The sequence below is a fragment of the Heterodontus francisci genome, chromosome 6 (assembly GCF_036365525.1).
Source record: "Heterodontus francisci isolate sHetFra1 chromosome 6, sHetFra1.hap1, whole genome shotgun sequence".
NCBI lineage: Eukaryota > Metazoa > Chordata > Chondrichthyes > Heterodontiformes > Heterodontidae > Heterodontus > Heterodontus francisci.
In genome coordinates this window covers 94,335,583-94,357,111 of record NC_090376.1, presented here as the reverse complement: position 1 = coordinate 94,357,111, position 21,529 = coordinate 94,335,583, and the positions used below count along the sequence as shown (strand labels likewise).

Here is a 21,529-nt window from a genome sequence, read left to right as displayed (position 1 = left end):
ACAGCCAGTTAGTCATGTGACTAAAACTGGTCTGATCACTTCTGTGTATTGGGGAAGCAACTACTGGGGTCCCATTGTTTCAACATTGTCTGTTACAATGAAAATGTCCTTCTAGTCAGGGCTTGCAGTTTTAAGTTTTAATGTTCATGTGGCAAAATGTGTTTTGGCAGGTGGGGGGTTTGCCTGACATAGCTTAAAGCTGGACTGAGATGTCTGGTGCCATCCCCAGCCATGCACTTCTGACTTTCGTTATCCTTCCAATGCATTTCTTTCTTTGCCCCACCACGCTCCCTCACAAACACCTGGGATTCTAATGCTTTATATTTCAGGCAGGGTGACAGACATTTTGACCATTATACTAGTTGTAGTACTAAAATACCAATGTTCTTTCTCAACATTAGGCCATTAGCCCTATAACTGACTGTTCCTTTTTGTTGAACATTAGATTCTGCAGGAGGTGAAGTTTACATGGTTTTTGCATTACGTGCTGGTTGAATTTGTCTTTTTTAAGCTACGAGCTAAAATCATAGTATCTCAGCTTTGAAATGAAAGGCCATTTGGTCTGGCAAAATCAGGCCGCCTATACTGTTAGCTCAGGGATGTCAACTTTCTCTCTTTTTGTGGGATACAAAGGAGGCAATTTTAACTTGAAGGGTCATGTGGTGTGGGTGGGAGCTTAAAATTGTTTGTTTAAAAAAGCGAGCATGTTGGGAAACCAGTTCCAACCTATGAATGTCTGCGTTCAACTGGAACGTGTTAGGGAGGTAGGACACAACTCCCTCTGGTGAGGCAGGTTGCCTATAAACAGATGGCAATTGTTCAATCGGAATGATATATTAACACAGCTTTAAATTTAACATTGTATCCACCAGTTTTCCAGGCTTCCAGAAATTCTCCATTGAGAGCAAGGTGAGAAGTCAAAGGAAATTAAGGCTGATTCAAACTAATGGAAATACTGCAATAAATACTCAATAGACACAGCTGTCTTCTTACCGACTCGTGGTAAAGGTTTGTTCACATTACTTTTGCTGAAAGTTTAAGTTCTAAACTTCCGGTTTTACTAATCACATCAGGATGGGTGGTGCCTGGATTGCTTTAGATTGGATCTCTGACAAGAAGCAAAATGACCAGTAGTCGCAGTCTGCCATTCAGAGACCTGCAGCTGAAATCAGAGGGGAGCTGCAGAGAGAGGTGTCACTTTCAGGAGGCATTACCTATGATACTGGATCTACAGGGAGAGGCTGAATTTCCTTGATGTGTCCGAACACCAGTGCTTCAGAGGCTTAGGATGCTGTGGCAGGTGCTGGCAGACATCTGCAGCCCCTAGAAAAAAACCTGTTGCCTGCTGGACCTGGTGACCATGTATTACCAGTGACTGTCAAAGTCACCATTGCCCTCAATGTTTGACTCCTGATCCTTCCAAGGTTCTGCTGGAAACATATACCCAGGAAAGTGCAGTCAGTGCTCCATAAATGCATAAGATAGGTGATTGATGGGCTGTTTGCCAGAACTGGCAATTATGTCAACTTTGCTTGTGATGATGGCCTCACCCCTCCCTCTCTCTGTAATCCCCTGCAGCCCCACAACCCTCCGATATCTACGCTCCTCCATGGGTGGCTCTGTCTTCAGTTGCCTAGGCCCAAAGCTTTGGAATACTCTCCCTGCACATCTCTGCGACTCCACCTCACTTTCCTCCTTTAATACACTACCTAAAACTTACCTCTTTGACAAAGCTATTCGTCATCTGACCTCACATCTCCTTTTGTGGCTCAGTGTCGTACTTTATTTTGTAATGCTCCTGTAAAGCGCCTTGGGACATTTTATTCTGTTAAAGGTGCTATATAAATATACGTTGTTGCCAGTCAGAATCTGTGGATGCTTGAGTTTGCAGCTCCGTCTGGCTTTCCACAAGTGCAAGGCACCGACTGCAAACATGTGGCAATCAGGCACCCCCAGATAACCCAGGAGTGTTCTTTAAATGCAAGGGCTTCCACTATATCAATATGCAGCTGTTGTACAACCACAAAAGATGTTTATTCAGACTTGCGCAAGATTCCCAGGAAGCTGCCATGGTGCTTTTGGATTGTGCCATTCCAAGATCCCTGATATGTTTGGACTTGGAAGCAGACTTAAGTTGTGACTGGTAGCAGACAAGGGGTACTCACTTCAAACTTGGCTGATGAAATCCAACCAATGAAGCCCAACAGTGCTACAGTGAATGTCTCATGACCACTAGGTGTGTGATCGAACAAGGCATTGGCACGCTGAAGATGCGCTTCGGATGCCTAGACAGATCTGGAGTCACCCTTCAATGGACTCATGTCAAAAGTACATGCAATGGACACTCTTCCCATTCCCCCCATTAGCCACTGTACGTAGCCCTTAAAACAATCAACCAACCCTTTGCACATCCCTCTCCCCCACTGTTGGTCCCTGTCAATCTGTCAATTCATGTCTTCTCATACAACAAGTTAAAAAGTGACTTGTCACTGAGCATGGGAGAGTTGTGCGATCTAATAAAAATTGATGTGATTGTACTAAAGAACAGAAACGTCACAACATAACATTTTTATACACCTATGTGTGTACTGTCAGGAAAACACAATATGCAAAAGAAGAATTTTTAATTCATCGGTGGAAAACTTGCATTAAACTTTTAATGGAGAAAATCTTGCAGTTAACTTTAAAAAAACAAACAAACTGGCAGCCAAGATGGCCACTGCAATTTGTATCTGAAATACCTTTGCACATTACAAGGGTCTAACCAGAAGCCCAGCCAGAACAATGCTTTGGCTAACTGAGTAGATTATCCAGATCATCCTTGTTATTCAAAGGCATTCAAAGCCATCTCGAGGCATTCCTAAGTGGATACGTCCCTCCAGGGGTAAACACTGACAACACCACCTGAGAGCTTTTGGGATTTAGACTTTGGACCTCATTAAAAACAAAGAGGATTGAGAGACTATGTCTGTCCATCTCTGACAAAACTCCCAGTTTTATCAAACACTCAGATGGTAAGCACAACCACTGTTTAAAAGGAATAAACTCTGTTGCGGTCAAATAAGAGGAAGGGCAAGAGGGGCAACCTGTTCTTTTTCCTATAACCATCAATTTTATTTTATTCCTATCCAATTTATCTAGCTCTTTTGTTCAAGGAGTTTAAATACAGAATTATATTTTATTTGGAAATGCATTCCCCATATCCATTATTGTGCGGGGAATAAAATTGCTTCTAGTCTTGTCTTGCATGAAACTCATTAATTTTATATTAATTCTTTGCACTTGTAGTTCAAATTGAATAACCTGTTTGCAGTTACTGTGTCCATTGCTCAACATTTTAATGTTTGCTTTCTGCCTTCTTGAAAATAACAATTTTAAATACACACTGCACCAATGGTTTTATCGAATTGATGGAATACTTTGTGACGGAGGTGAAGGAGGAGCGCAGCAAACATCAGTACTCAAATTTACTTTCTAATACAAAAGTCTATTCAGTTATAAGGAACAATTTTCTTGGGTTGTGTGCTGAAAGTACACATTTATTTAGGCTTGCAAATGATAGGAAAACATGCTAAATTGGAATCCCTGGTTCTATATCCCTCAAACATGGCTCTGTAATTTCCTGTAGGCCTGTGATTTTTCTGTGTATGATCATGCCTGAACCCAGTGTCTCTACACAGGCCATATTTATATTGCAATGAAATGATGTCACTCCTGTCAGCAGTCAGCTTCCCTGCATTTCCACGGGTTGCAGGTCAGTCGTAGGGTCTGCCTGTGAAAATATGCATTGGGGTCATCAGAGTAATGCTGCATATCGCTGCTTCAACCTGCTGTTACTGGGGGCAGTTTGGAAACTTTCTATTCTAGTGCTCTTCACCAAAGAATTTTTTTTATTCAGGAAACACTGGAATTGATCAGGGAACAAATTTGTGGTAATGTATAGAGGCACAAGACTGAGAATATTTTGTTATCTTTAAACATCTTTTTAGAGGGACCTTTAACGCCCGTTGCTGCACTGCTACTTCCTCTTCTGTGGGCATGCACCTCCTGGCTGCACATAAAGTATACTCTACAAATACAGCCTTTGTAAATGAGGCCTGGAAATGCAAGAGCATTGAAGTCCCTGTTTCGCCATCAAAAATCAGACAAAATCTATTGGTTGTGTGCTTGAGACCACCCAGGAAAATCACCCCATAATCTTACCAATGTGTGGTGGTTTTCATATAGTCCCACTCTTTCCTTCGAGAATAGCGTGAAGTAGTGGAAGGATTCGCAGGCTGATCAACAGTCTAACAGGCCATAATGTGAATTCTCCTTTCATGTTCATAACCATCTTTAATGCTAGACAATGGTGTGGTTAGCCCTATAAGGCAGAGCGATTTTTATGGGCTACCACAACCCATAACTGAGAGTGGGCCATCCACATCCACTGATGCCAATATGCCCCTTAATGTCAACCCAGAATTTGGGGTCTGGTCTCCACTGGTCGGGACTGTCTGGGGCAGGTCTGCATGCTGCATCTTCTACCTCAGAGGCAGGAATAGTACCATTTAAGCTAAAGGCTTGCTCCCAGCAAGGTGAGGTGCCTAATGAGAACTGTTTCCTGGGTACATTTTAAAAAGAAATAAGATTGCATTCTAGATAATGAAGATCACTTATACTGTAGATGATTAATTAGCAGAAAATGGTGCATTGCTTTTATGTTTAGAATTTCCAGGAATTGTAAGCAATGAAAATTTCTAATTTTTTTTTCAATTTTTAATGTGCTAGAAGGATTTCGTGTTTGTATAAGTTCTATTTATGGTGCTTGGACAGGCAAATAGTCAATGTCAGCAATCGTATCATGTTTGGCATGTTGCTATTTTTAAAATGGGCAGAGACCAGACTCCAGACTAATTCTGACATGGGTGCTGCCTATATGTAGTGTTAGAATAATGTGTGCTCTTGTGTCTTTTATCAAATTAGTTCAATGTTTTGCTTTTATTTGGCCTCCTTTTTCATATGGACATCTTCCCTTTTTTTTATTGTAATACCACTATAACAAATAAGGCAAGGCCAATCACTCATTAATTACATTGCATTTGCTGAATGAGTGGGAAAGTTGTAATGAGATGCCAATGACTGGAATGCGACAACTGGATGTCAGGAATACCAAGTGTTCAGGGTTGCTATGAGGTCACAGCAAGGTGTGGATTTAAATTATAAAGGGTTAGTTACCTTGTCCAGTGAAATCCATTTCATTAAGGAAGGAGGAAGAATTGTATTTTTTTTCAGCCAGAGCTGTTAGCTATGCTGTGACGGGCCGTTTTCTCTTCCTTTCCCAATCACCCACCCCTCTCACTTGAGGTGGATGATCTGGAGGCTACGCCTTCCAAAATTCTTCAAAAGACCTATCCCTGAGAAATTGGCAAAACTCAAGGTGCAGACTTGGGGTAGACACCCTACCACTTCTACCACTACTGCAGTTGATAGAAAAATCTTTTTGACAGTGAATGAGATTTGGTTTTCATTCAGGTAATAGACTTCCAGTCGCAATGTCACAACTAATTGGGTATGAAATTGGGCTTGGCACAGCCTGCTGTTTGGATGCTACAAGTGCCATTCAGGGACCAAAATGACGTCCTATGCACACATGCACACCTCTGCTGAAAATCACACCAGACAGTATCTTGCTGAGGGCGGTAGTGTGCCTGTAGCATGAGCACAGCTAATCTAATGTCCACCTGAAATATGCAGATCATGATGCTAAATGGCGCACAACATAGATTTGATACCAGTGGTGCTATTTTGGAGCTCTGTAGCCATCACCGTCTCTTAAGCTTGCACAGCTGAGCACGCGTTCAGCAATCGGAAGGACTGCCCCCACCCCCACCCCCCCACCTCCACTGCTCTGCCAGCATTATTGAAAGGGATCATCAACAACTTTAAAGGTTGGTTGCTAGTTGGTTTCTTCTGGCTATTGCTACAATTCAATAAGTTTTTGTATAGCTCTTTCAAAATCTACAGGGAGTGGCGTGGCAAGGTGCTGAAGTACCTCTTGCTGATTTTCAAGCAGGTACTCCCAGACATGGGTGCAAGAGTAGGCATTCTCCTTGGAATACAACATGACTGAGAGAATGAGCAGAGGCCAGCAGAGCAGGATAAGCTGCTGGAAGAAGAGAGGAGGGGGAGACAGGCTCTCAGAATGAGGCCACAGCTACCAGGGTGTTCAAGGAGCAATGCCTCAGAGGAACCATGTGAGATGTCTGCGTTTCAATAAAGATGGCTTCACTGAAATTTACCACCTGCCACAGCCACACCTGCAACCTCAGAGCAGGGAAAGGACCACATTACCAGTAGCTGTGAACTCTCATGCATCTGACTTCTTCCAGGCTGAAGCCGGAGATTGTTGCAAATTCTGGCAGTTTTCTGTCTAATTTTGTGTAAGGGAGGTTACAGAGGTTCTGTACTCAGCATTGACTATATTTCATTTTCTCTTTTGAGTAAGCACATGGCTTTGCTGGGATTGCAGGCTTCCCCATGGTGGAGGGTGTCATTGACTGCATGTGCATCACTGTGAGCTCCGCATGCCAATTCTGCCCTAAACTGGCAGTGAAAAAGATTCCACTCCTACAAAGTTCAGCTGGTGTGTGACCATAGGCAGCATATCATACAAGTGAATGCCTGGTATCCTGGCATTAGTCATGATGCATTCATTCTGTGGCAGTCTACTGTGCCAGCTGCATCTAAGCCACATTGGCAAACCATAGGGTGATTACTGGGTTGATGACTCTGCACAAGTTGTGCACCAGAGTCATCTGGGCAGCATGCATACAATGAAATCATGTGGCAGCATGGCTATCTGGTAAAGCAGACCATCGGCGTGCTGAAACAACGCATCTACTACCTGGACTGCTTTGGAGGAGCCCTGCACTACCCAGCAGAGTGGGTGTCAAGATTTGTGGTGCTCTGCTGTATGCTGCACAACTTTGCTGTCCTGCACAAACATAGCTGTAGCTCCCTGGATAACTGAAGAAATAGAGTAAGGTGAAGTGGGAAAAGGGTGCACATGACAGATGTCAGGTTGATAATACAAGTGAGAACCAGGCTAATGTATAGAAAGTTCAGAGGGGAAGTGAAAAAAGAAATGAGCAGCAAAGAGAGAGTATAAGAGGAGACGGGCAGCCAACCAGGGAATTCAAAAGTCTGCTATAGGAATATAACTAATAAAAGGGTGGTTAAAGAAGAAATAGGGCTGATTAGGGACCATAATGAGGAGATAGGCATGGAGGCAGAGGATATGGCTGCGGTACTAAATGACTACTTTGCAGCTGTCTGTACAAAGGAGAAGATACTGCCAAAGTCGTAGTGCAGTGTGGATTAGGAAAGCCAGCATGGATTTGTTGAGGGCAAATCATGTTTAACCTGCTTGAGTTTTTTTTTTAGAGGTGACACCGGGTTGATGAGGGTAATGAAGTTGATGTGGTCCACATGGACTTCCAAATGGTGTTTGATAAAGTGCCACATGACAGGCTTGTCAGCAAAGTTGAAGTCCATGGAATAAGAGGGAGGTGGCAACATGGATACGAAGTTGGCTGAGTGACAGGAAACAAAGTAGTGGTGAACAGTTGTTACTCAAACTGGAGGAAGATATATAGGGGAGTTCCCAGTGGTTGGTATTAGGGCCACTGCTTTTCTTGATCTATATTAATAACCTAGACTTGGTGTGCAGGGCACAATTTCAAAATTTGCAGATGACCTAAAAATTGAAAGTATTGTGAACTGTAAGATGGATGGTGACAGACTTCATGAGGCCATAGACGGGCTGGTGGAATGGACAGTCATATGACAGATGAAATTTAATACCGTGCAATGTGAAGTGATATGTTTTTGTAGGAAGAAAGAAGAAAGACAATATAAAATAAAGGATACAATTCTAAAGGGAGTGCTGGAGCAGAGGGACCTGAGGGTATATGTGTACAAGTTGTTGGAGGTGGCAGGGCAGATTGAGAAAGTGGTTCATAAGGCATACTGGATCATGGGCTTTATAAGTAGAGACATGGAGCACAAAAGCACGGAAGTTATGGTGAACATAGGAACATGGGGGCAGGAGTAGGCCATTCAGCCCGTCAAGCCTGCACTGCCATTCAGTTAGATCATGGCTGATCATTTACCTCAATGCCACTTTCACTCGCTGTCCCATAACCCTTGATGTCATTAGTATCCAGATATCTCTCGATTTCTGTCTTGAACATGCTCAAAGATTGAGCTTCGACAACCCTCTGAGATAGAGAATTCCAAATATTCACCACCCTCCGAGTGAAGAAATTCCTCCTCACCTCAGTCCTAAATGGCCACCTCTTATTCTGAGACTGTGTCCCCTGGCCTACATTCAACAGCCAGGGGAGACATCCTATCTATATCCATCCTGTGATGCCCAGTAAGAATTTTGCAAGTTTCAATGAGATTACCTCTCAGTCTTCAAATCTCTAGAGAATACAGGCCCAGTTTATTCAATCTTTCCTCATAAGACAATCCTGTCATCCCAGGGATTAGTCTGGTGAACCTCCATTGCACTCCCTCTATGGCAAGTATACCCTTCTTAGTTAAGGAGACCAAAACTGTAACACAATACTCAGATGTAGTCCCACCAAGGCTTTATACAATTGTAGCAAGACTTTACTCCTGTACTCAAATCCCTCTTGTGATGAAGGCCAACATGCCATTTTCCTTCCTAATTGCTTGCTGCACCTGCATGCTATCTTTAGTGACTGATGAACAAGGACACGCAGGTTCCTTTAGACATCAACACTTCCCAACCTCTCACCATTTTAGAAATGCTCTGCATTTTTGATTTATCTACCAACATGGATAACTTCACACTTATTCATATTATATTATATTCCATCTGCCATGTTCTTGCCCATTCACTTAGCTTGTCCAAGTCCTCTTGAAGCCTCTTGCATCCTCCTCACAACTTATATTCCCCAGTTAGTTTTGTGTCATCAGCAAATTTGGAAATATTACATTTGGTCCCCACATCCAAATCACTGAAATAGATTGTGATCCTTATGGTATTCCACTAGTAAGAGCCTGCCATCCTGAGAATGACCCATTCATTCCTACTCTCTGTTTTCTGTCTGTTAACCAATTCTTAATCCATACCAATATATTACCTCCAATGCCATGTGCTCTAATTTTGTTTACTAACCTCCTGTGTGGGACCTTTATCAAAAGCCTTCTGAAAATCTAGATACACCACATCCACTGGCTTTCCTTTATGTTGCAAATAACATCCTCAAAAAACTTTAACAGGTTTGTCAAACATGATTTCCTTTTCATAAATCCATGTCGACTCTACGCAACCATATTATTTTCTAAGTGTCTACTTATCATATCCTTTATAATAGATTCTAACATTCTCTTCTTGAAGTTGGTCTAGGGGTTAATATCACAGAATGGTCTCCTTCTGTGCTGTAACCATCATCCCATCGCGTCTGCATTGGCTCTCAGAATGAACAAATCACTAAGTGCCATTCCCCTGCTTTCTCCTTATAACCCTGCACATTCTTCCTTTTCAGATAAGTCTAATTCCCTTTTGAACGTCTCGATTGAACCTATCTGCACCACACACTCAGCCAGTGCATTTCAGACCTTTAACCACTTGCTGTGTGAAAAAGTTTTTCCTTGTATTGCTTTTGCTTCTTTTCCCAATTACTTTAAATTTGTGCCCTCTCGTTCTCAATCCTTTCACGAGCGAGAACAGTTTCTCTCTATCTACTCTGTCTAGACCCCTCATGATTTTGAATGTCTCTATCAAATCACCTCTCCATCTTCTCTTCAAAGAAAACAGTCCCAACTTCTCCAATCTATCTTCATAACTGAAGTTCCTCATCCCTGGAACTATTCTCCTGAATCTTTTCTGCACTTTCTCCAGTGGCTTCACATCTTTCCTAAAGTGCGGCACCCATAACTGGACGCAATACTCCAGCTGAGGCCAAACTAGTGGTTTATACAAGTTCAACATAACCTCCTTCCTCTTGTACGCTATGTCCCTATTAATAAAACCTAGGATACTGTATGCTCTGTTAACCGCTATCTCAACTTATCTTGTCACCTTCAAGGACTAAAGCACAAATACACCCAGGTCCCTCTGCTCCCATACCCCTTTTAGAGTTGTACTGTTTATTTTATATTGTCTCTCCATGTTCTTCCATGTTTACTAGATTGATAGCTGGAATGAGTGGGTTGTCTAATGAGGAATGGTTGGACAAACTGGGCTTGTTTTCACTGGAGGGAGACTTGATTGAAGTTTATAAGATCCTGAACGGTCTTGACAAGGTAGATTTGGAAAGGATGTTTCTTCTTGTGGGTGAGCCCAGAACCAGGGGGCTCTGTTTTAACATTAGGGGTCGCCCTTTTAGGACAGATGAGAATTTTTTTCTCTGAGGGTTGTGTGACTTTGGAACACTCTGCCTTAGAAGGTGGTGGAGGTGGGGGTCATTGAATATTTTTAAGGCGGAAGTAGATAGATTCTTGTTAGGCAAGGGAATCGAAGGTTATCCGGGGTAAATGGGAGTGTGGAATTCGAGACACAAACAGATCAGCCATGATCTTATTGAATGACAGAGCAGACTCGAGGGGCTGAATGGGCTACTTTTGCTCCTAATTCATATGTTCGTAAAATGAATTGCTTCACATTTCTCTGCATTGAACTACATCTGCCACTTGTCTGCCCATTCCACCAACTTGTGTGTCCTTTTTGAAGTTCTACACTATCTCTTTTTTTGAAAAAAATTTAATATTTATTTATTTTAAAAGCCAGCATATTCCTAGCCAGATCAGTAGGGCTTTATGTGCAGTTACTTCTGTTGCGTTACCTTGGAAATAGAAATCCGACTGGAGAAGGATGGGAATACAAAGCTGCAGTCTGCTGAATCTACTGATTGAAAATGGGTGACATGTATGCATATGATTAAGTGGATTCATTTTGTTTTTAATTTTGCTGCTTTTTTTTTAAAAGAGGTAAAACGTCTTCAAATGTAAAGATTTTTACCCTTTGGACTGCTGCTGTTTGTTTTAAACTTGTATGCTGAATGATTGATTTCAATCTAATATGCTAAATCTTGTCTAATTTACAAATCACATTGCAATGGGTGAGATAGCAAATTAAAGTCACTGAATTGTACTTGGCTTTAATAGTAACACATTTCCAAATTTTAGATTATTTAACACCAAAATTAACATTTTTAAAATATTAAGGAAGATATTGCAGGGCTTTCATGTACAGTTTGTGCACATTCTTCCTTTTACTACTTGGGAGGATTTTATCCTGTGGTGCTGTCTGGCGGAAACATCAGTACTTTATTGCAGAATTTTGACATGGCAGGTTATTTCTGTTATAAAGAGAAATATTCAGTTTCTCTTGTAAGCTCTTGTGTTTCACAAAACAATGTGGTTTGCCAAATGTACATCAAAATTAGAATATTAACAAGAAAGCGATTCTATAAGACTTCAGAAACTAAAACATCCACTGTAACAATGGGGTGTGTTTCTTCTGTTAAAACTAGTAAAACGTCAGTTTGCTTGTTTTAAATGCCCATAGGGTGGAGTTAGTTAAAAATAGTACTTTTAAGTCGCTACATTACTGATTAATATGAAAACATAGAATTGGTGCAAAACGCTACACATGGATACAATTACCGAGTAGCAGTTCAATGTAATACTGATTTATATCCTTTCTATAAACTTATAAATAGAGTTCGGAGATTGAATTACTAGCTTAGACCTGGTGCAGATGTTCATGGATGAAAGATGAATAAAGATGATTCAGATATAGAATCCAACTTTAAAATTGACACTGGCCCAAAAAAGCTTACTACCACAAAAAAAGGCCACAAAAATGCAGCTTTAAATATAGGCCTTATAACGGATTACAGCTTTACAGTGACTGGATAGGTTCAATTCTAATGTTTAATTCTGTAACTCAACCTGTTCTTCCATGGCAAAAATAAAACTCTTATGGCCTTGTCCAAACTTTGAGGCCAGTCAGATGGATATAAGTGATTGTTTTCACTTGAAAATGTACAGAACCAGAAAATAACTTGTTACTATTTGATTACAGTGATAGGGTTTGCCATTCTGCATGGGTATCTTTCATCACTTGTATGTGAAGAAAAACTTAGTACAAAAAGTTATTTAGAATGTTGACGTTCTAACTTTATGTACAAGTGTGAACTCTGAAACTGCAAGATTTATTGCCTAGAGGGCTCTGGCCACATGCCTGCCATGACATTTTGAAGTGTGACACTTTGTTGCATCTTCCACCATTTTGGCCTCCACTGTGATTTAGCTCATGGGAGCCAAAAGTTATTTATCCTTGAAAGGATAAAAGAAGGACTTGCATGCTGTCAGATGTTATTTCCTGATAACCCTATCTGGGATCCACCGGATCACAGAGTTGTAATGCACAGAACTGGGAGTGTCTCTGATTTGATTGTATGGCTGCATGTGTGCACACGTTCTGCACGTGCAAAAGGTATTTTCAGAATCTTCTGAAATGGCCTTGATAGTTGTCAATTAATGTCATGAAGTGGATAGCTAGCCTTCAAATACTGACAGTTGGCAAATCTGAAGGACTATAACAGACTGGTGCTGTGCTATTTTGAGTTGTGCTTCTTCCCTGCACATGTCCCACCCTGACACGTGTTCCCTTCCCTAGCAGTAGATCGCTGCATGACAACATAGACAATGTTGTTAATAATTTCATTCTATTAAGTTGTATAGTATTCATTTTTGAGGGGAAGGAAAAGTGCAAATTCATAGTTTCCCTGATTCTATGTAAATGTAAATCTGTCCTTCCTTCCCTTATAGTTGCCACAGTGGTCTCTGATTGCCTTGTCCATTGTGAAGGAATGCTATCTTAAATGTTTTGTGTACTTGCTTTGCCCTTTTTGTTCCCCCTTGCCTTCTTCCAGATGAAGGAAAATTTTAATTTATTTTGTTAGAAATGGAGTTTATATTGTAGGACAAAGTACTGTTGATGCTGTAAATCTGTAATAAAAATAGCCAGTGCTGGAAATACTCAGGTCTACCAGCATCTGTGGGGGTGACCCGACATCAGAAGTCTTAATCTGTTTTGCTCTCTCGCTCTCTCTCCAGATGCTGCCAGATCTGCTGAGGTATTTGCAGCATGTTCTGAGTTTAGATTGTGTTGCTTACCATCAGTTAAATTGCATTAGAAACAGTGAACCTGAAAGGGTATGTTTCTCTTAAAGATCCACTGGGACAAAACAGCAGTTATTTGTGGAAATCACACAAACAACTTTAAATGTCAAGATAGCTCTTACTGAGGCCATTGAGGTGCCAGCCATTTTTGCATAGGTATGAACCCAGTGGAAAATTATCCTGAAAGAAATGCTGATATCGAACTGCAGTTTCTGAAGGCTGTAATTCACAATTTGATTTCTGGTTGCTGGGCAAGATTTATTTGAATAAACCAACAATCGGGGAAACCATAACCACTGGTATGTATGGGTTGGTGCAGCATTCAGACCCTGTAGCACTCAAAGAAAAAATGGTTTCTGTGTTGGAAACAGCAATTTGCCATTAAGGGTAACACTGCCTCTGGAGGTGCTGTGGAAACTATCTTTGAGCAGATCTCAGCACCTGGAAGCAACTGTGCTGCTTCATCTATTTGACAGTAAAGATGCAAGATAAAAGGGAAGTTGGATTATAAGATGCAAGCATTAGTTTACAGGAATATGTTGGCTCCTTCAAGTAACCTTGAACTGCGAAAAGAAATATGTGATCAAAACTAATATCTTTACTTTGAGTCTGGACAATTTTCTGGTAAGATTTGTAAATTTGGCTGTGAGTTACCCTGCATTAAATAATGGCAGCAAAAGACAAGGGAGGTTATTTTGGGGTAAAGGGTGAAAACGGGCTAAATTGGTGCTGTCCTAATGAGACACTGCTTGAAAGTCTGGTTTTAGCCTGCAATTTTAGGGCTAATTGCTATTCCTATGATTTAAACATGCCTGGAAGTGCAAAATTAGAGACCTCCATGTTTAGTACTCAAGTGCTAATTAGGAGCAGTTTTTGTGTAATGGTATATTTAGCCTCCATGACCGCACTTCGACTGGATGTATGGAGTGTGCTGGCTGACAGACAACGACACGCTTCGGGATGGTTCAGGGACAGAGGACGATGGCTTACAGGTTCTCCAGAGGCAGCACTAGAGGCCCTGGTGGAGGAGGTACAGTGGAGGAGGGAAGTCCTGAACCAACAGCGTGAGAAGGAGGCCACAGAGATGCTATTATAAACCAGATTTCTTTGAATCACCACTGGCTTCATTACTACTTAAATCACCTTATTTTTTAACTTCATTAAAAGCAACTTACAAGCAGTTATTGTTAATAGATGGGACACACTTGAATTCCATCTTTTTTTTAATTCATTCATGGCATGTGGGCGTCGCTGCCAGGGCCAGCATTTATTGCCCATCCCTAATTGCCCTTGAGAAGGTAGTGGTGAGCTGCCTTCTTGAACCGCTGCAGTCCATGTAAGTTAGGTACACCCACAGTGCTGTTAGGAAGGGAGTTCCAGGATTTTGACCCAACGACAGTGAAGGAACGGCGATATAGTTCCAAATCAGGAAGGTGCGTGACATGGAGGGGAACTTGCAGGTGGGGTGTTCCCATGCATTGGCTGCCCTTGTCCTTCTAGTTGCTAGAGGTCGCAGGTTTGGAAAGTGCTGTCAAAGGAAGCTTGGTGCGTTGCTGCAGTGCATCTTGTAGATGGTACATACTACTGCCACTGTACGTCGGTGGTGGAGGGAGTGAATGTTTGTGGATGGGGTGCCAATCAAGCAGGCTGCTTGGTCCTGGATGGTGTCGAGCTTCTTGAGTGTTGTTGGAGCTGCACCCATCCAGGCAAGTGGAGAATATTCCATTACACTCCTGACTTGTGCCTTGTAGATGGTGGAGAGGCTTTGGGGAGTCAGGAGGTGAGTTACCCACCGCAGGATTCCTAGCCTCTGACTTGCTGTTGCAGCCATGGTATTTATATGGCGACTTTTATGGTAATCTCAATTCTGAGTAAACTTCAGTACATGCTTAACTTTAAGCATACTTTTTAATTTCTTTTTTGCAACCTACTTACAAAATGGCCTTTGCACATTGTCAGCAAATCACTTAAGTCTACGTGTTCTTATTTTACTTTGATTATTTCATTGGCAAGACTTTAAGGCTGAATCTTTGGAAAAATAGGCTGTTGCTAGGGTGGTCTGTTACACTTCCTTTCTCTCCCCTGCACACCCCTTCCTCCCCCTCTACCCCATTCTGGATGACTATTACTAGACTAGAGCAATTCTTTATCATGTACCAACATGCCGTACTTTACTTTTTATTGGTTGGCTACCTTTCAACAGAATGTTTTATACCTCTCTGTATTAACTATCCTGGTTTCCTCTCCTTATCTTTCTTTATATTTTCTGTATCTCTTACTGATTTCCTCACACTGTATAACACAATGAACTAGTAATTGTGATCAATCATTTGTGCTACCACCAATCCCATCTGAAGTAATCTTACTGGTGGCTATAATTCCACACTTGGGGCAGAATTTTAGTTACCAAGTGGTGTGATGGGTGGCGAGTTTGGGCGTGGTCAGGGGCTTAAATCCCCTAAAAATGGTGGCATGCTGGAAATCTGATGTGATCTTGCACTTCTGGAATTTACCAAAGCATGTTCTGAGACGAGTGTGAAACCTCCATGGAGCTTGTGTCAGTGATTTTAAATGTTTAAGAAATCAATTAATTGAGTCTCTAACCTAGAATTCTGGCTTTAACATGGGTTTTCTGAGCTTTGTGGAACTCGCTCAAGCCAACAAGGTTAGAGCACAAGAAGGATTCATTGAACAATGAAACTGATGTGCTGAAAAACCTTTGAAGAGTAACTGCATAACTACTTCCTTTGAAAGGCTTGTGCTCATAACACTTGTTCTGAAAGTGTGATTTCACTGCTTTCAAGCTGATTTCTAACTTCTTGGAAGCCATTTCACCTACCTTGGATTTTACTGAGCGTGATCTTCCCAGTTGTGAGCCTTCACTGCAGCATGGGAGCAACTTATGCAGCTCTGCCTTGGACCTCTGGGGAACAAGAGGAGCAGCAATACCAGCAGCAGGAGCAACAACCCAACAGCAGCTGCCTTCGCCACAGCCACATGCTGCTTCACAGGACAGAGGAGACCAGATATAGAGGCAAAGGATCAACTTCCTCAACATGACAGACCAACAGTGCCTAAGGAGGCTCAGGCTTTCATGGCAGGTCATTGTTGACATTGCAGCAACCTGAAACAAAACCTCCTTCTGAAAGGACCAGGTGGGCATGTGTTGCCAGTGGCCATCAAGGTCACCACAGCCTTGAATTTCTTTGCCTCCAGCTTCTTGCAGGGATCTGCTGGTGGCATCACAAGCTACTGCCCATAAGTGCATCTCACAAGTGAATGATGCCATGTTTGTCAAGCCTGGCACTTCCATCCACTTTGACACTGAGGCCAGTCAGACACAGAGGGCTCTCTCATTTGCTGCAGTGGCTGGATTACCACGGGCACAGGGAGTCATTGACTGCACACATGTAGAATCAGCCTGCAGTGTTTTATCAATCTGAAGGGATTTCACTGCACCAATGTTCAGATAGTTTGTGACCACCAGAAGGTTATCATCCATGTCTATGCAAGATATCCTGGAAGCTGCCATGATTCCTTCATTCTGTGGCAGTCAAAGCTCCCACAGGTTTTCACATCTCCACACAGAGTAAGCTGCTGGCTTCTTGGAGATGAGGGCCACCTTCTAAAGGTCTGACTAAAGGTCAGGAGCCCTACTCCTGATGCAGAGGAAATATACAACCAGAGCCACATGAGCACAAGGGCGACCATTGAGCAAACCGTTGGGTTGCTGAAGATGTGATCCAAGTGCTTGAACAGATCTGGGGACGCCATTCAGTTTATACTAGCAAGAATGTTGAGAATGGTAGTGATCTGCTGTGCCTTGCATAACATTGCACTGCAGAGAGGAGTGGAGCTGCAGGCGGAGGAAGGTGCAGACTGCTCGACATTCTCTGACTAGGAAAAGGAGGAGAATGAGAAGCAGGAGAAGGAGCCTGATGTAGCCAGGATGTCTGCAGCCACTCACCCTGGCTGCCTGGGAAACCTGCAACAGGCTCATATAGGCTTGTTTCAAGTAAACTGAATGCGTGAAGCCATTTGGCACCAATGCTAAACCCTCTGTCTCCCCACACTGCCCCCCCCCCCCCCACCCCCACAAAAATCATTCCCACAGTCATAAATTCCTCCATCACATTCACACCCTTTGCTCCTGAAGGTTGATGTCCATTTGGATGTCGGAATGCAACAATGGAGGTGGCAACAGGACAATGGAGAGTTCAAATAAAGTGTTTGATTCATTTACAATTCCACATACATAACAACATTGACGATATTATAAGCACCTATGTGAAACCCTTTGTGCAACTAAGAAGTCTTCCTAACACTTTCTATTACTTCTACCTGCTGTTTCCCCTGTAAAGGGCTGCTCATTCCCCTGGTGTGACAGCTGAGATGCGCTTGGTGGATGCCCTCTGCATTTTGGAGTCTGAGGGCCCCACCTGTACAGGGGCAGACTTGGTTATCTGGGCAGGAGGCAGCATGAGGGGCTCTGGGTGGGTGGGTGCAAGGGATGAGAAGCCTTGAAGAGTCCCCACTTCCATGTGCCCTTTCTCAATCTTCCCTTTCATGGTCCACTGCACTAGCCTGCTCGCCAAAGCTGGAGAACACTTTGCTCTACTTCAGTGAGGCATTGAGTGGCCAAGATTAGGCTTTCCTCTATCCTGTTTAAAGTTGCAGACTGTGCAGTCCATTGGTTTAGGGCTGACATGCACTTTTTTGCCTGTTGCATCTGGTTCTCCATGCAGGTGACCACTTTTGCAATGGAGATGCATACAACATCATGCACTCGTGGTAGAGATGGACTCCCCAATCTCTCTCTCAGGGCACGCACTGCCTTTGGAAATGCTGATGGAGCCTCTCGCATTTCCCATTGCTGCTCCAGAAGTGTCCCCTTCAGAATGACCGCTGAGGCTTGGCATCTGTGTTCAGCTGAGCAGAGCTTGGAGTGTCCTGCGACAGGGACTCTCATTGCTCTCTCTGTCTGCAGCACCGACTCCTGCTCACATGTATGTTTGCCTAACTATGTGACGACCTAGCTATCTATATTGGTGTCTCTACCAAGGTGTGTGTTTCTGTGAGAATGAAGGGTTCGTGGGTCCTGTGACTGTGCTCCCTCAGATTGCATACCCTGCTCTGAGGACTCCTCAGCCTCCTGAGTATCAGTGTTGGCTATTAGGATGGAGGTGTAGGGTGCTGCCTTGAGAGAGAGAACTGAGTGGAGCCACAAGTTGTATTAGTCTGAGGAGTGTTGTACAGGAGACTGCTTGGGAAGTCAGTGTGGGGGTTGGCAACTGAAACTGGTATGCTACTCACCTTTCCTGCCCTTATGTGGTCATTAAACCTCTTGTGGCATTGTATCCATGTTCTTGGGATCACACTGCTGCTGCTGACTGCCTCAGAGACTTCCAGCCATGCTTGTTTAGTATGGATGGCTGGCTGCAATAAACAATAAATTGTTCGGGTCCTCATTGCCTCAGGCATCGCTTCCAGGGAAGAGTCTGAGAATCATGTCTTGCTTCCATCTTCCTCCTTCCTGCAGCCTTCAAAAACCATGTTGGATGCAACCATCATTGACCCTTGCTGGAGTCCCTTTAAATAGAGATCCTTCCATTAACAGGTGCAGCTCATCACCATACCTGCACTCTCTAGACAGGAAACACGGATGCTAATGCTGTAGCTGAGTGAAACAGCAACAGCAAAGTCCGCTGCACAAAAATTGGGTTCTTGTCCTGCTGCTGGCGCCCCCCCCACCCCACCAACCCGGCTCTGAGTGGGTCACTTCAAAGAAAATTCTGCTCTTAGTGGCTACTATACGTGATCTCCTCGAGTTTTAATGCCTTTCGCTATCCGTTTATTATCTTGGAGCATTTGCACAATATGCTCTTGTGAGGTTCCAGTTCGTTGAATTATTGACTTGAAGCTAAGTGATCAGGGAGGTATATAATGTTCGATCTGAAGTATTGCCCTCATGGCTTCATCCTCCAATGATAATTGTATCTGTACCTCAGTAACATTGACCGTGTACTGACACCAGGACTTTTCCTCCTGTCTTTATGTTTTCTCCTTCAGGGCGTACACAAAACGATATTCGTATGAAAGGACATGTAGTTGTTCTCACCATCGTGCTGACTGCCATGGTCATTACACAATATTTCCCTTTGGCTTTATATACTATGTTCGTTCACTTCTTATCCTATAATACCAAGTTCATTTTGCAGCTTGGGGAAGAATCATCCAGCACAAATCCACAGTCTGGAATATGTGTTGTCTTACCACGTTGCATCTCCAGGTCTACATGGTTCTTTTCAAAGTGCAGCACACCATGTCTGATACAATCCATGTGTCATTATTCCGAATCAGATAATAAGGGTATTCCTCATATTGTTTATGTATTGGGCCTGTGCCAGAGTTTTCAATACTCCAATAGACTCTACCTGGTACACTTCCCAAGACTGACTCCCATTCTTTGCTACCATTATCATCGGTACGATGTCCTCGACTGCACCTTCATCTCGGGGATCAAAAATGCCATTCTCATTTGGTGCATCATATTATAGTGTAAGTCCATGGTTCCTTTGAAACATTGGGCTGAATTTTGCTGAAAGCCCTGAGGTCCCGCTGCCAGAAGCTTGAGTTGCTGTTGCTCGGGTGGAGAGTGTGCTAGAAAACGCAATTCAGTGACAGCCGGCCAATTGACCTCCAGAAGGCAGAGGAGCTGCCCACTCAGGCAATGTGAGGTCAAGCCGCTGGAAATGCTGGTGCCATATTTTAAAGAGTTGCCAGCACTCTGACAATTTGATCTTCCCACAAAGGCAGCACAGTGAAGCCCTAAATCGGAAGGCAGCATAAGAAAAGACCGAAGGAAGATCCTAGGTGGACCCACGGTTTCATGATGCCTCCCTACAGGTTCTCTTCCAGGCTGCTGAGGCAGGGATAGAGGTCCTCTTTCCCCTCGGACAGGAGGAGGGGACCGGCCTGCCAGTCAAAGCCAGCCTGGTCAGCGATTGCAGAGGAAGTCAGTAGCTGTGGGGTCGACACTGGAACCTGGCTGCAGTGCCGTAAGTGGGTTAATAACCTCTTGCTTTCCGACAAGGTGAGTGTGCTGCACATAGCTTACCCTACAGCCTTATAAGCGATGAGGCATGCATGTGAGATTAGTGGAAGGGCCATACCTACCCAGCCACTGACAGTGGGCAGGCAGCAGCATTGCATGTCAGTGGCATGTCAGCCTCTCTCTGAAGAGCCTTGGTCAGTCACAGATGATTCCTGCACTGCCGCTACAGAGTGGCCACATGCAGGAGGCATTCCTGTGACACCGTCCTGGTGAGTCAGGCAGCTACCAGCATTGGCGTTGTGCACGTTGTTGGCAGGCAACTAATTATGGTCATCTCTGTGCTTGCAGGAGAAGATTGTCCCCACAACGCCGAAGAAAGGGCCAAGACACCAGCATGTCCCTTATCTAATTGGTCGAATGCAATTTTGCTGCTGCTGGTGGCCCACAGCCTCATAGATGCAGAGTTTTGAGCTGCTATATCTGTTTGAAATCTATCCCATTTAGCACAGTGGTAGTGCCGCACAACACGATGGTGGGCACTCTCAATGTGAAGACAGGACTTTGTCTCCACAAGGACTGTGTGGTGATTGCTCCTACCAATACTATCATGGACAGATGTATCTGTGACAGTTAGATTGGTGAGGACAAGGTCAAGTAGGTTTTTCCCTCGTGTTGGTTCCCTCACCACCTACCGGAGACTCAGTCTTGGAGCTATGTCCTTTAGGGCTCGGTCAGCAGTGGTATTACCGAGCCACTCGGTGATGGACATCAAAGTCCCCCACCCAGATTCCATTTTGTGCCCTTGTTGCCCTCCGTGCTTCTTCCAATTTGTGTACAACTTGGAGAAGCACTGATTCATCAGCTGGGGGTTGGGGAGGGGCGAAAGGTGGTAATCAGAAGAAGGTTTCCTTGTCCATGTTTGACCTGATGCCATGAGACTTCATTGGGTCCGAAGTCAATGTTGAGGACTCCCAGGGCAACTCCCTCCCGACTGTATCCCACTGTGTCGCCACCTCTGGTGGGTCTGTCCTGTTGGTGGGACAGGTCATGCCCAGGGATGGTGAAGGTGGTGTCTGGGACACTGTCTGGAAGGTAGGATTCCGTGTGTATGACTATATCAGGCTGTTGCTTGACTAGTCTGTGGGACAGCTCTCCCAACTTTGGCACAAGCCCCCAAATGTTAGTCAGGAGGACTTTGCAGGGTTGACTAGGCTGAGTTTGCCGTTGTCGTTTCCGGTGCCTAGAACAATGCCGGGTGGTTCATCCGGT

At 43.6% G+C, this 21,529-nt stretch overlaps 1 protein-coding gene across 6 annotated transcripts in view; it reads left to right on the top strand.

Moving 5' to 3' along the window:
• LOC137371446 (phospholipid scramblase 1-like) overlaps positions 1-21,529 on the top strand; it is a 348,513-nt gene that overhangs the window by 233,842 nt on the left and 93,142 nt on the right. Inside the window, exon 1 of one of the 6 annotated variants that reach the window (XM_068034066.1) lies at positions 891-909. The exons of 4 other annotated variants lie outside the window; for them this stretch is intronic. The gene's annotated coding sequence lies outside the window, so the exon portion shown is untranslated. One more of the 6 variants, XM_068034067.1, reaches the window with a different exon arrangement.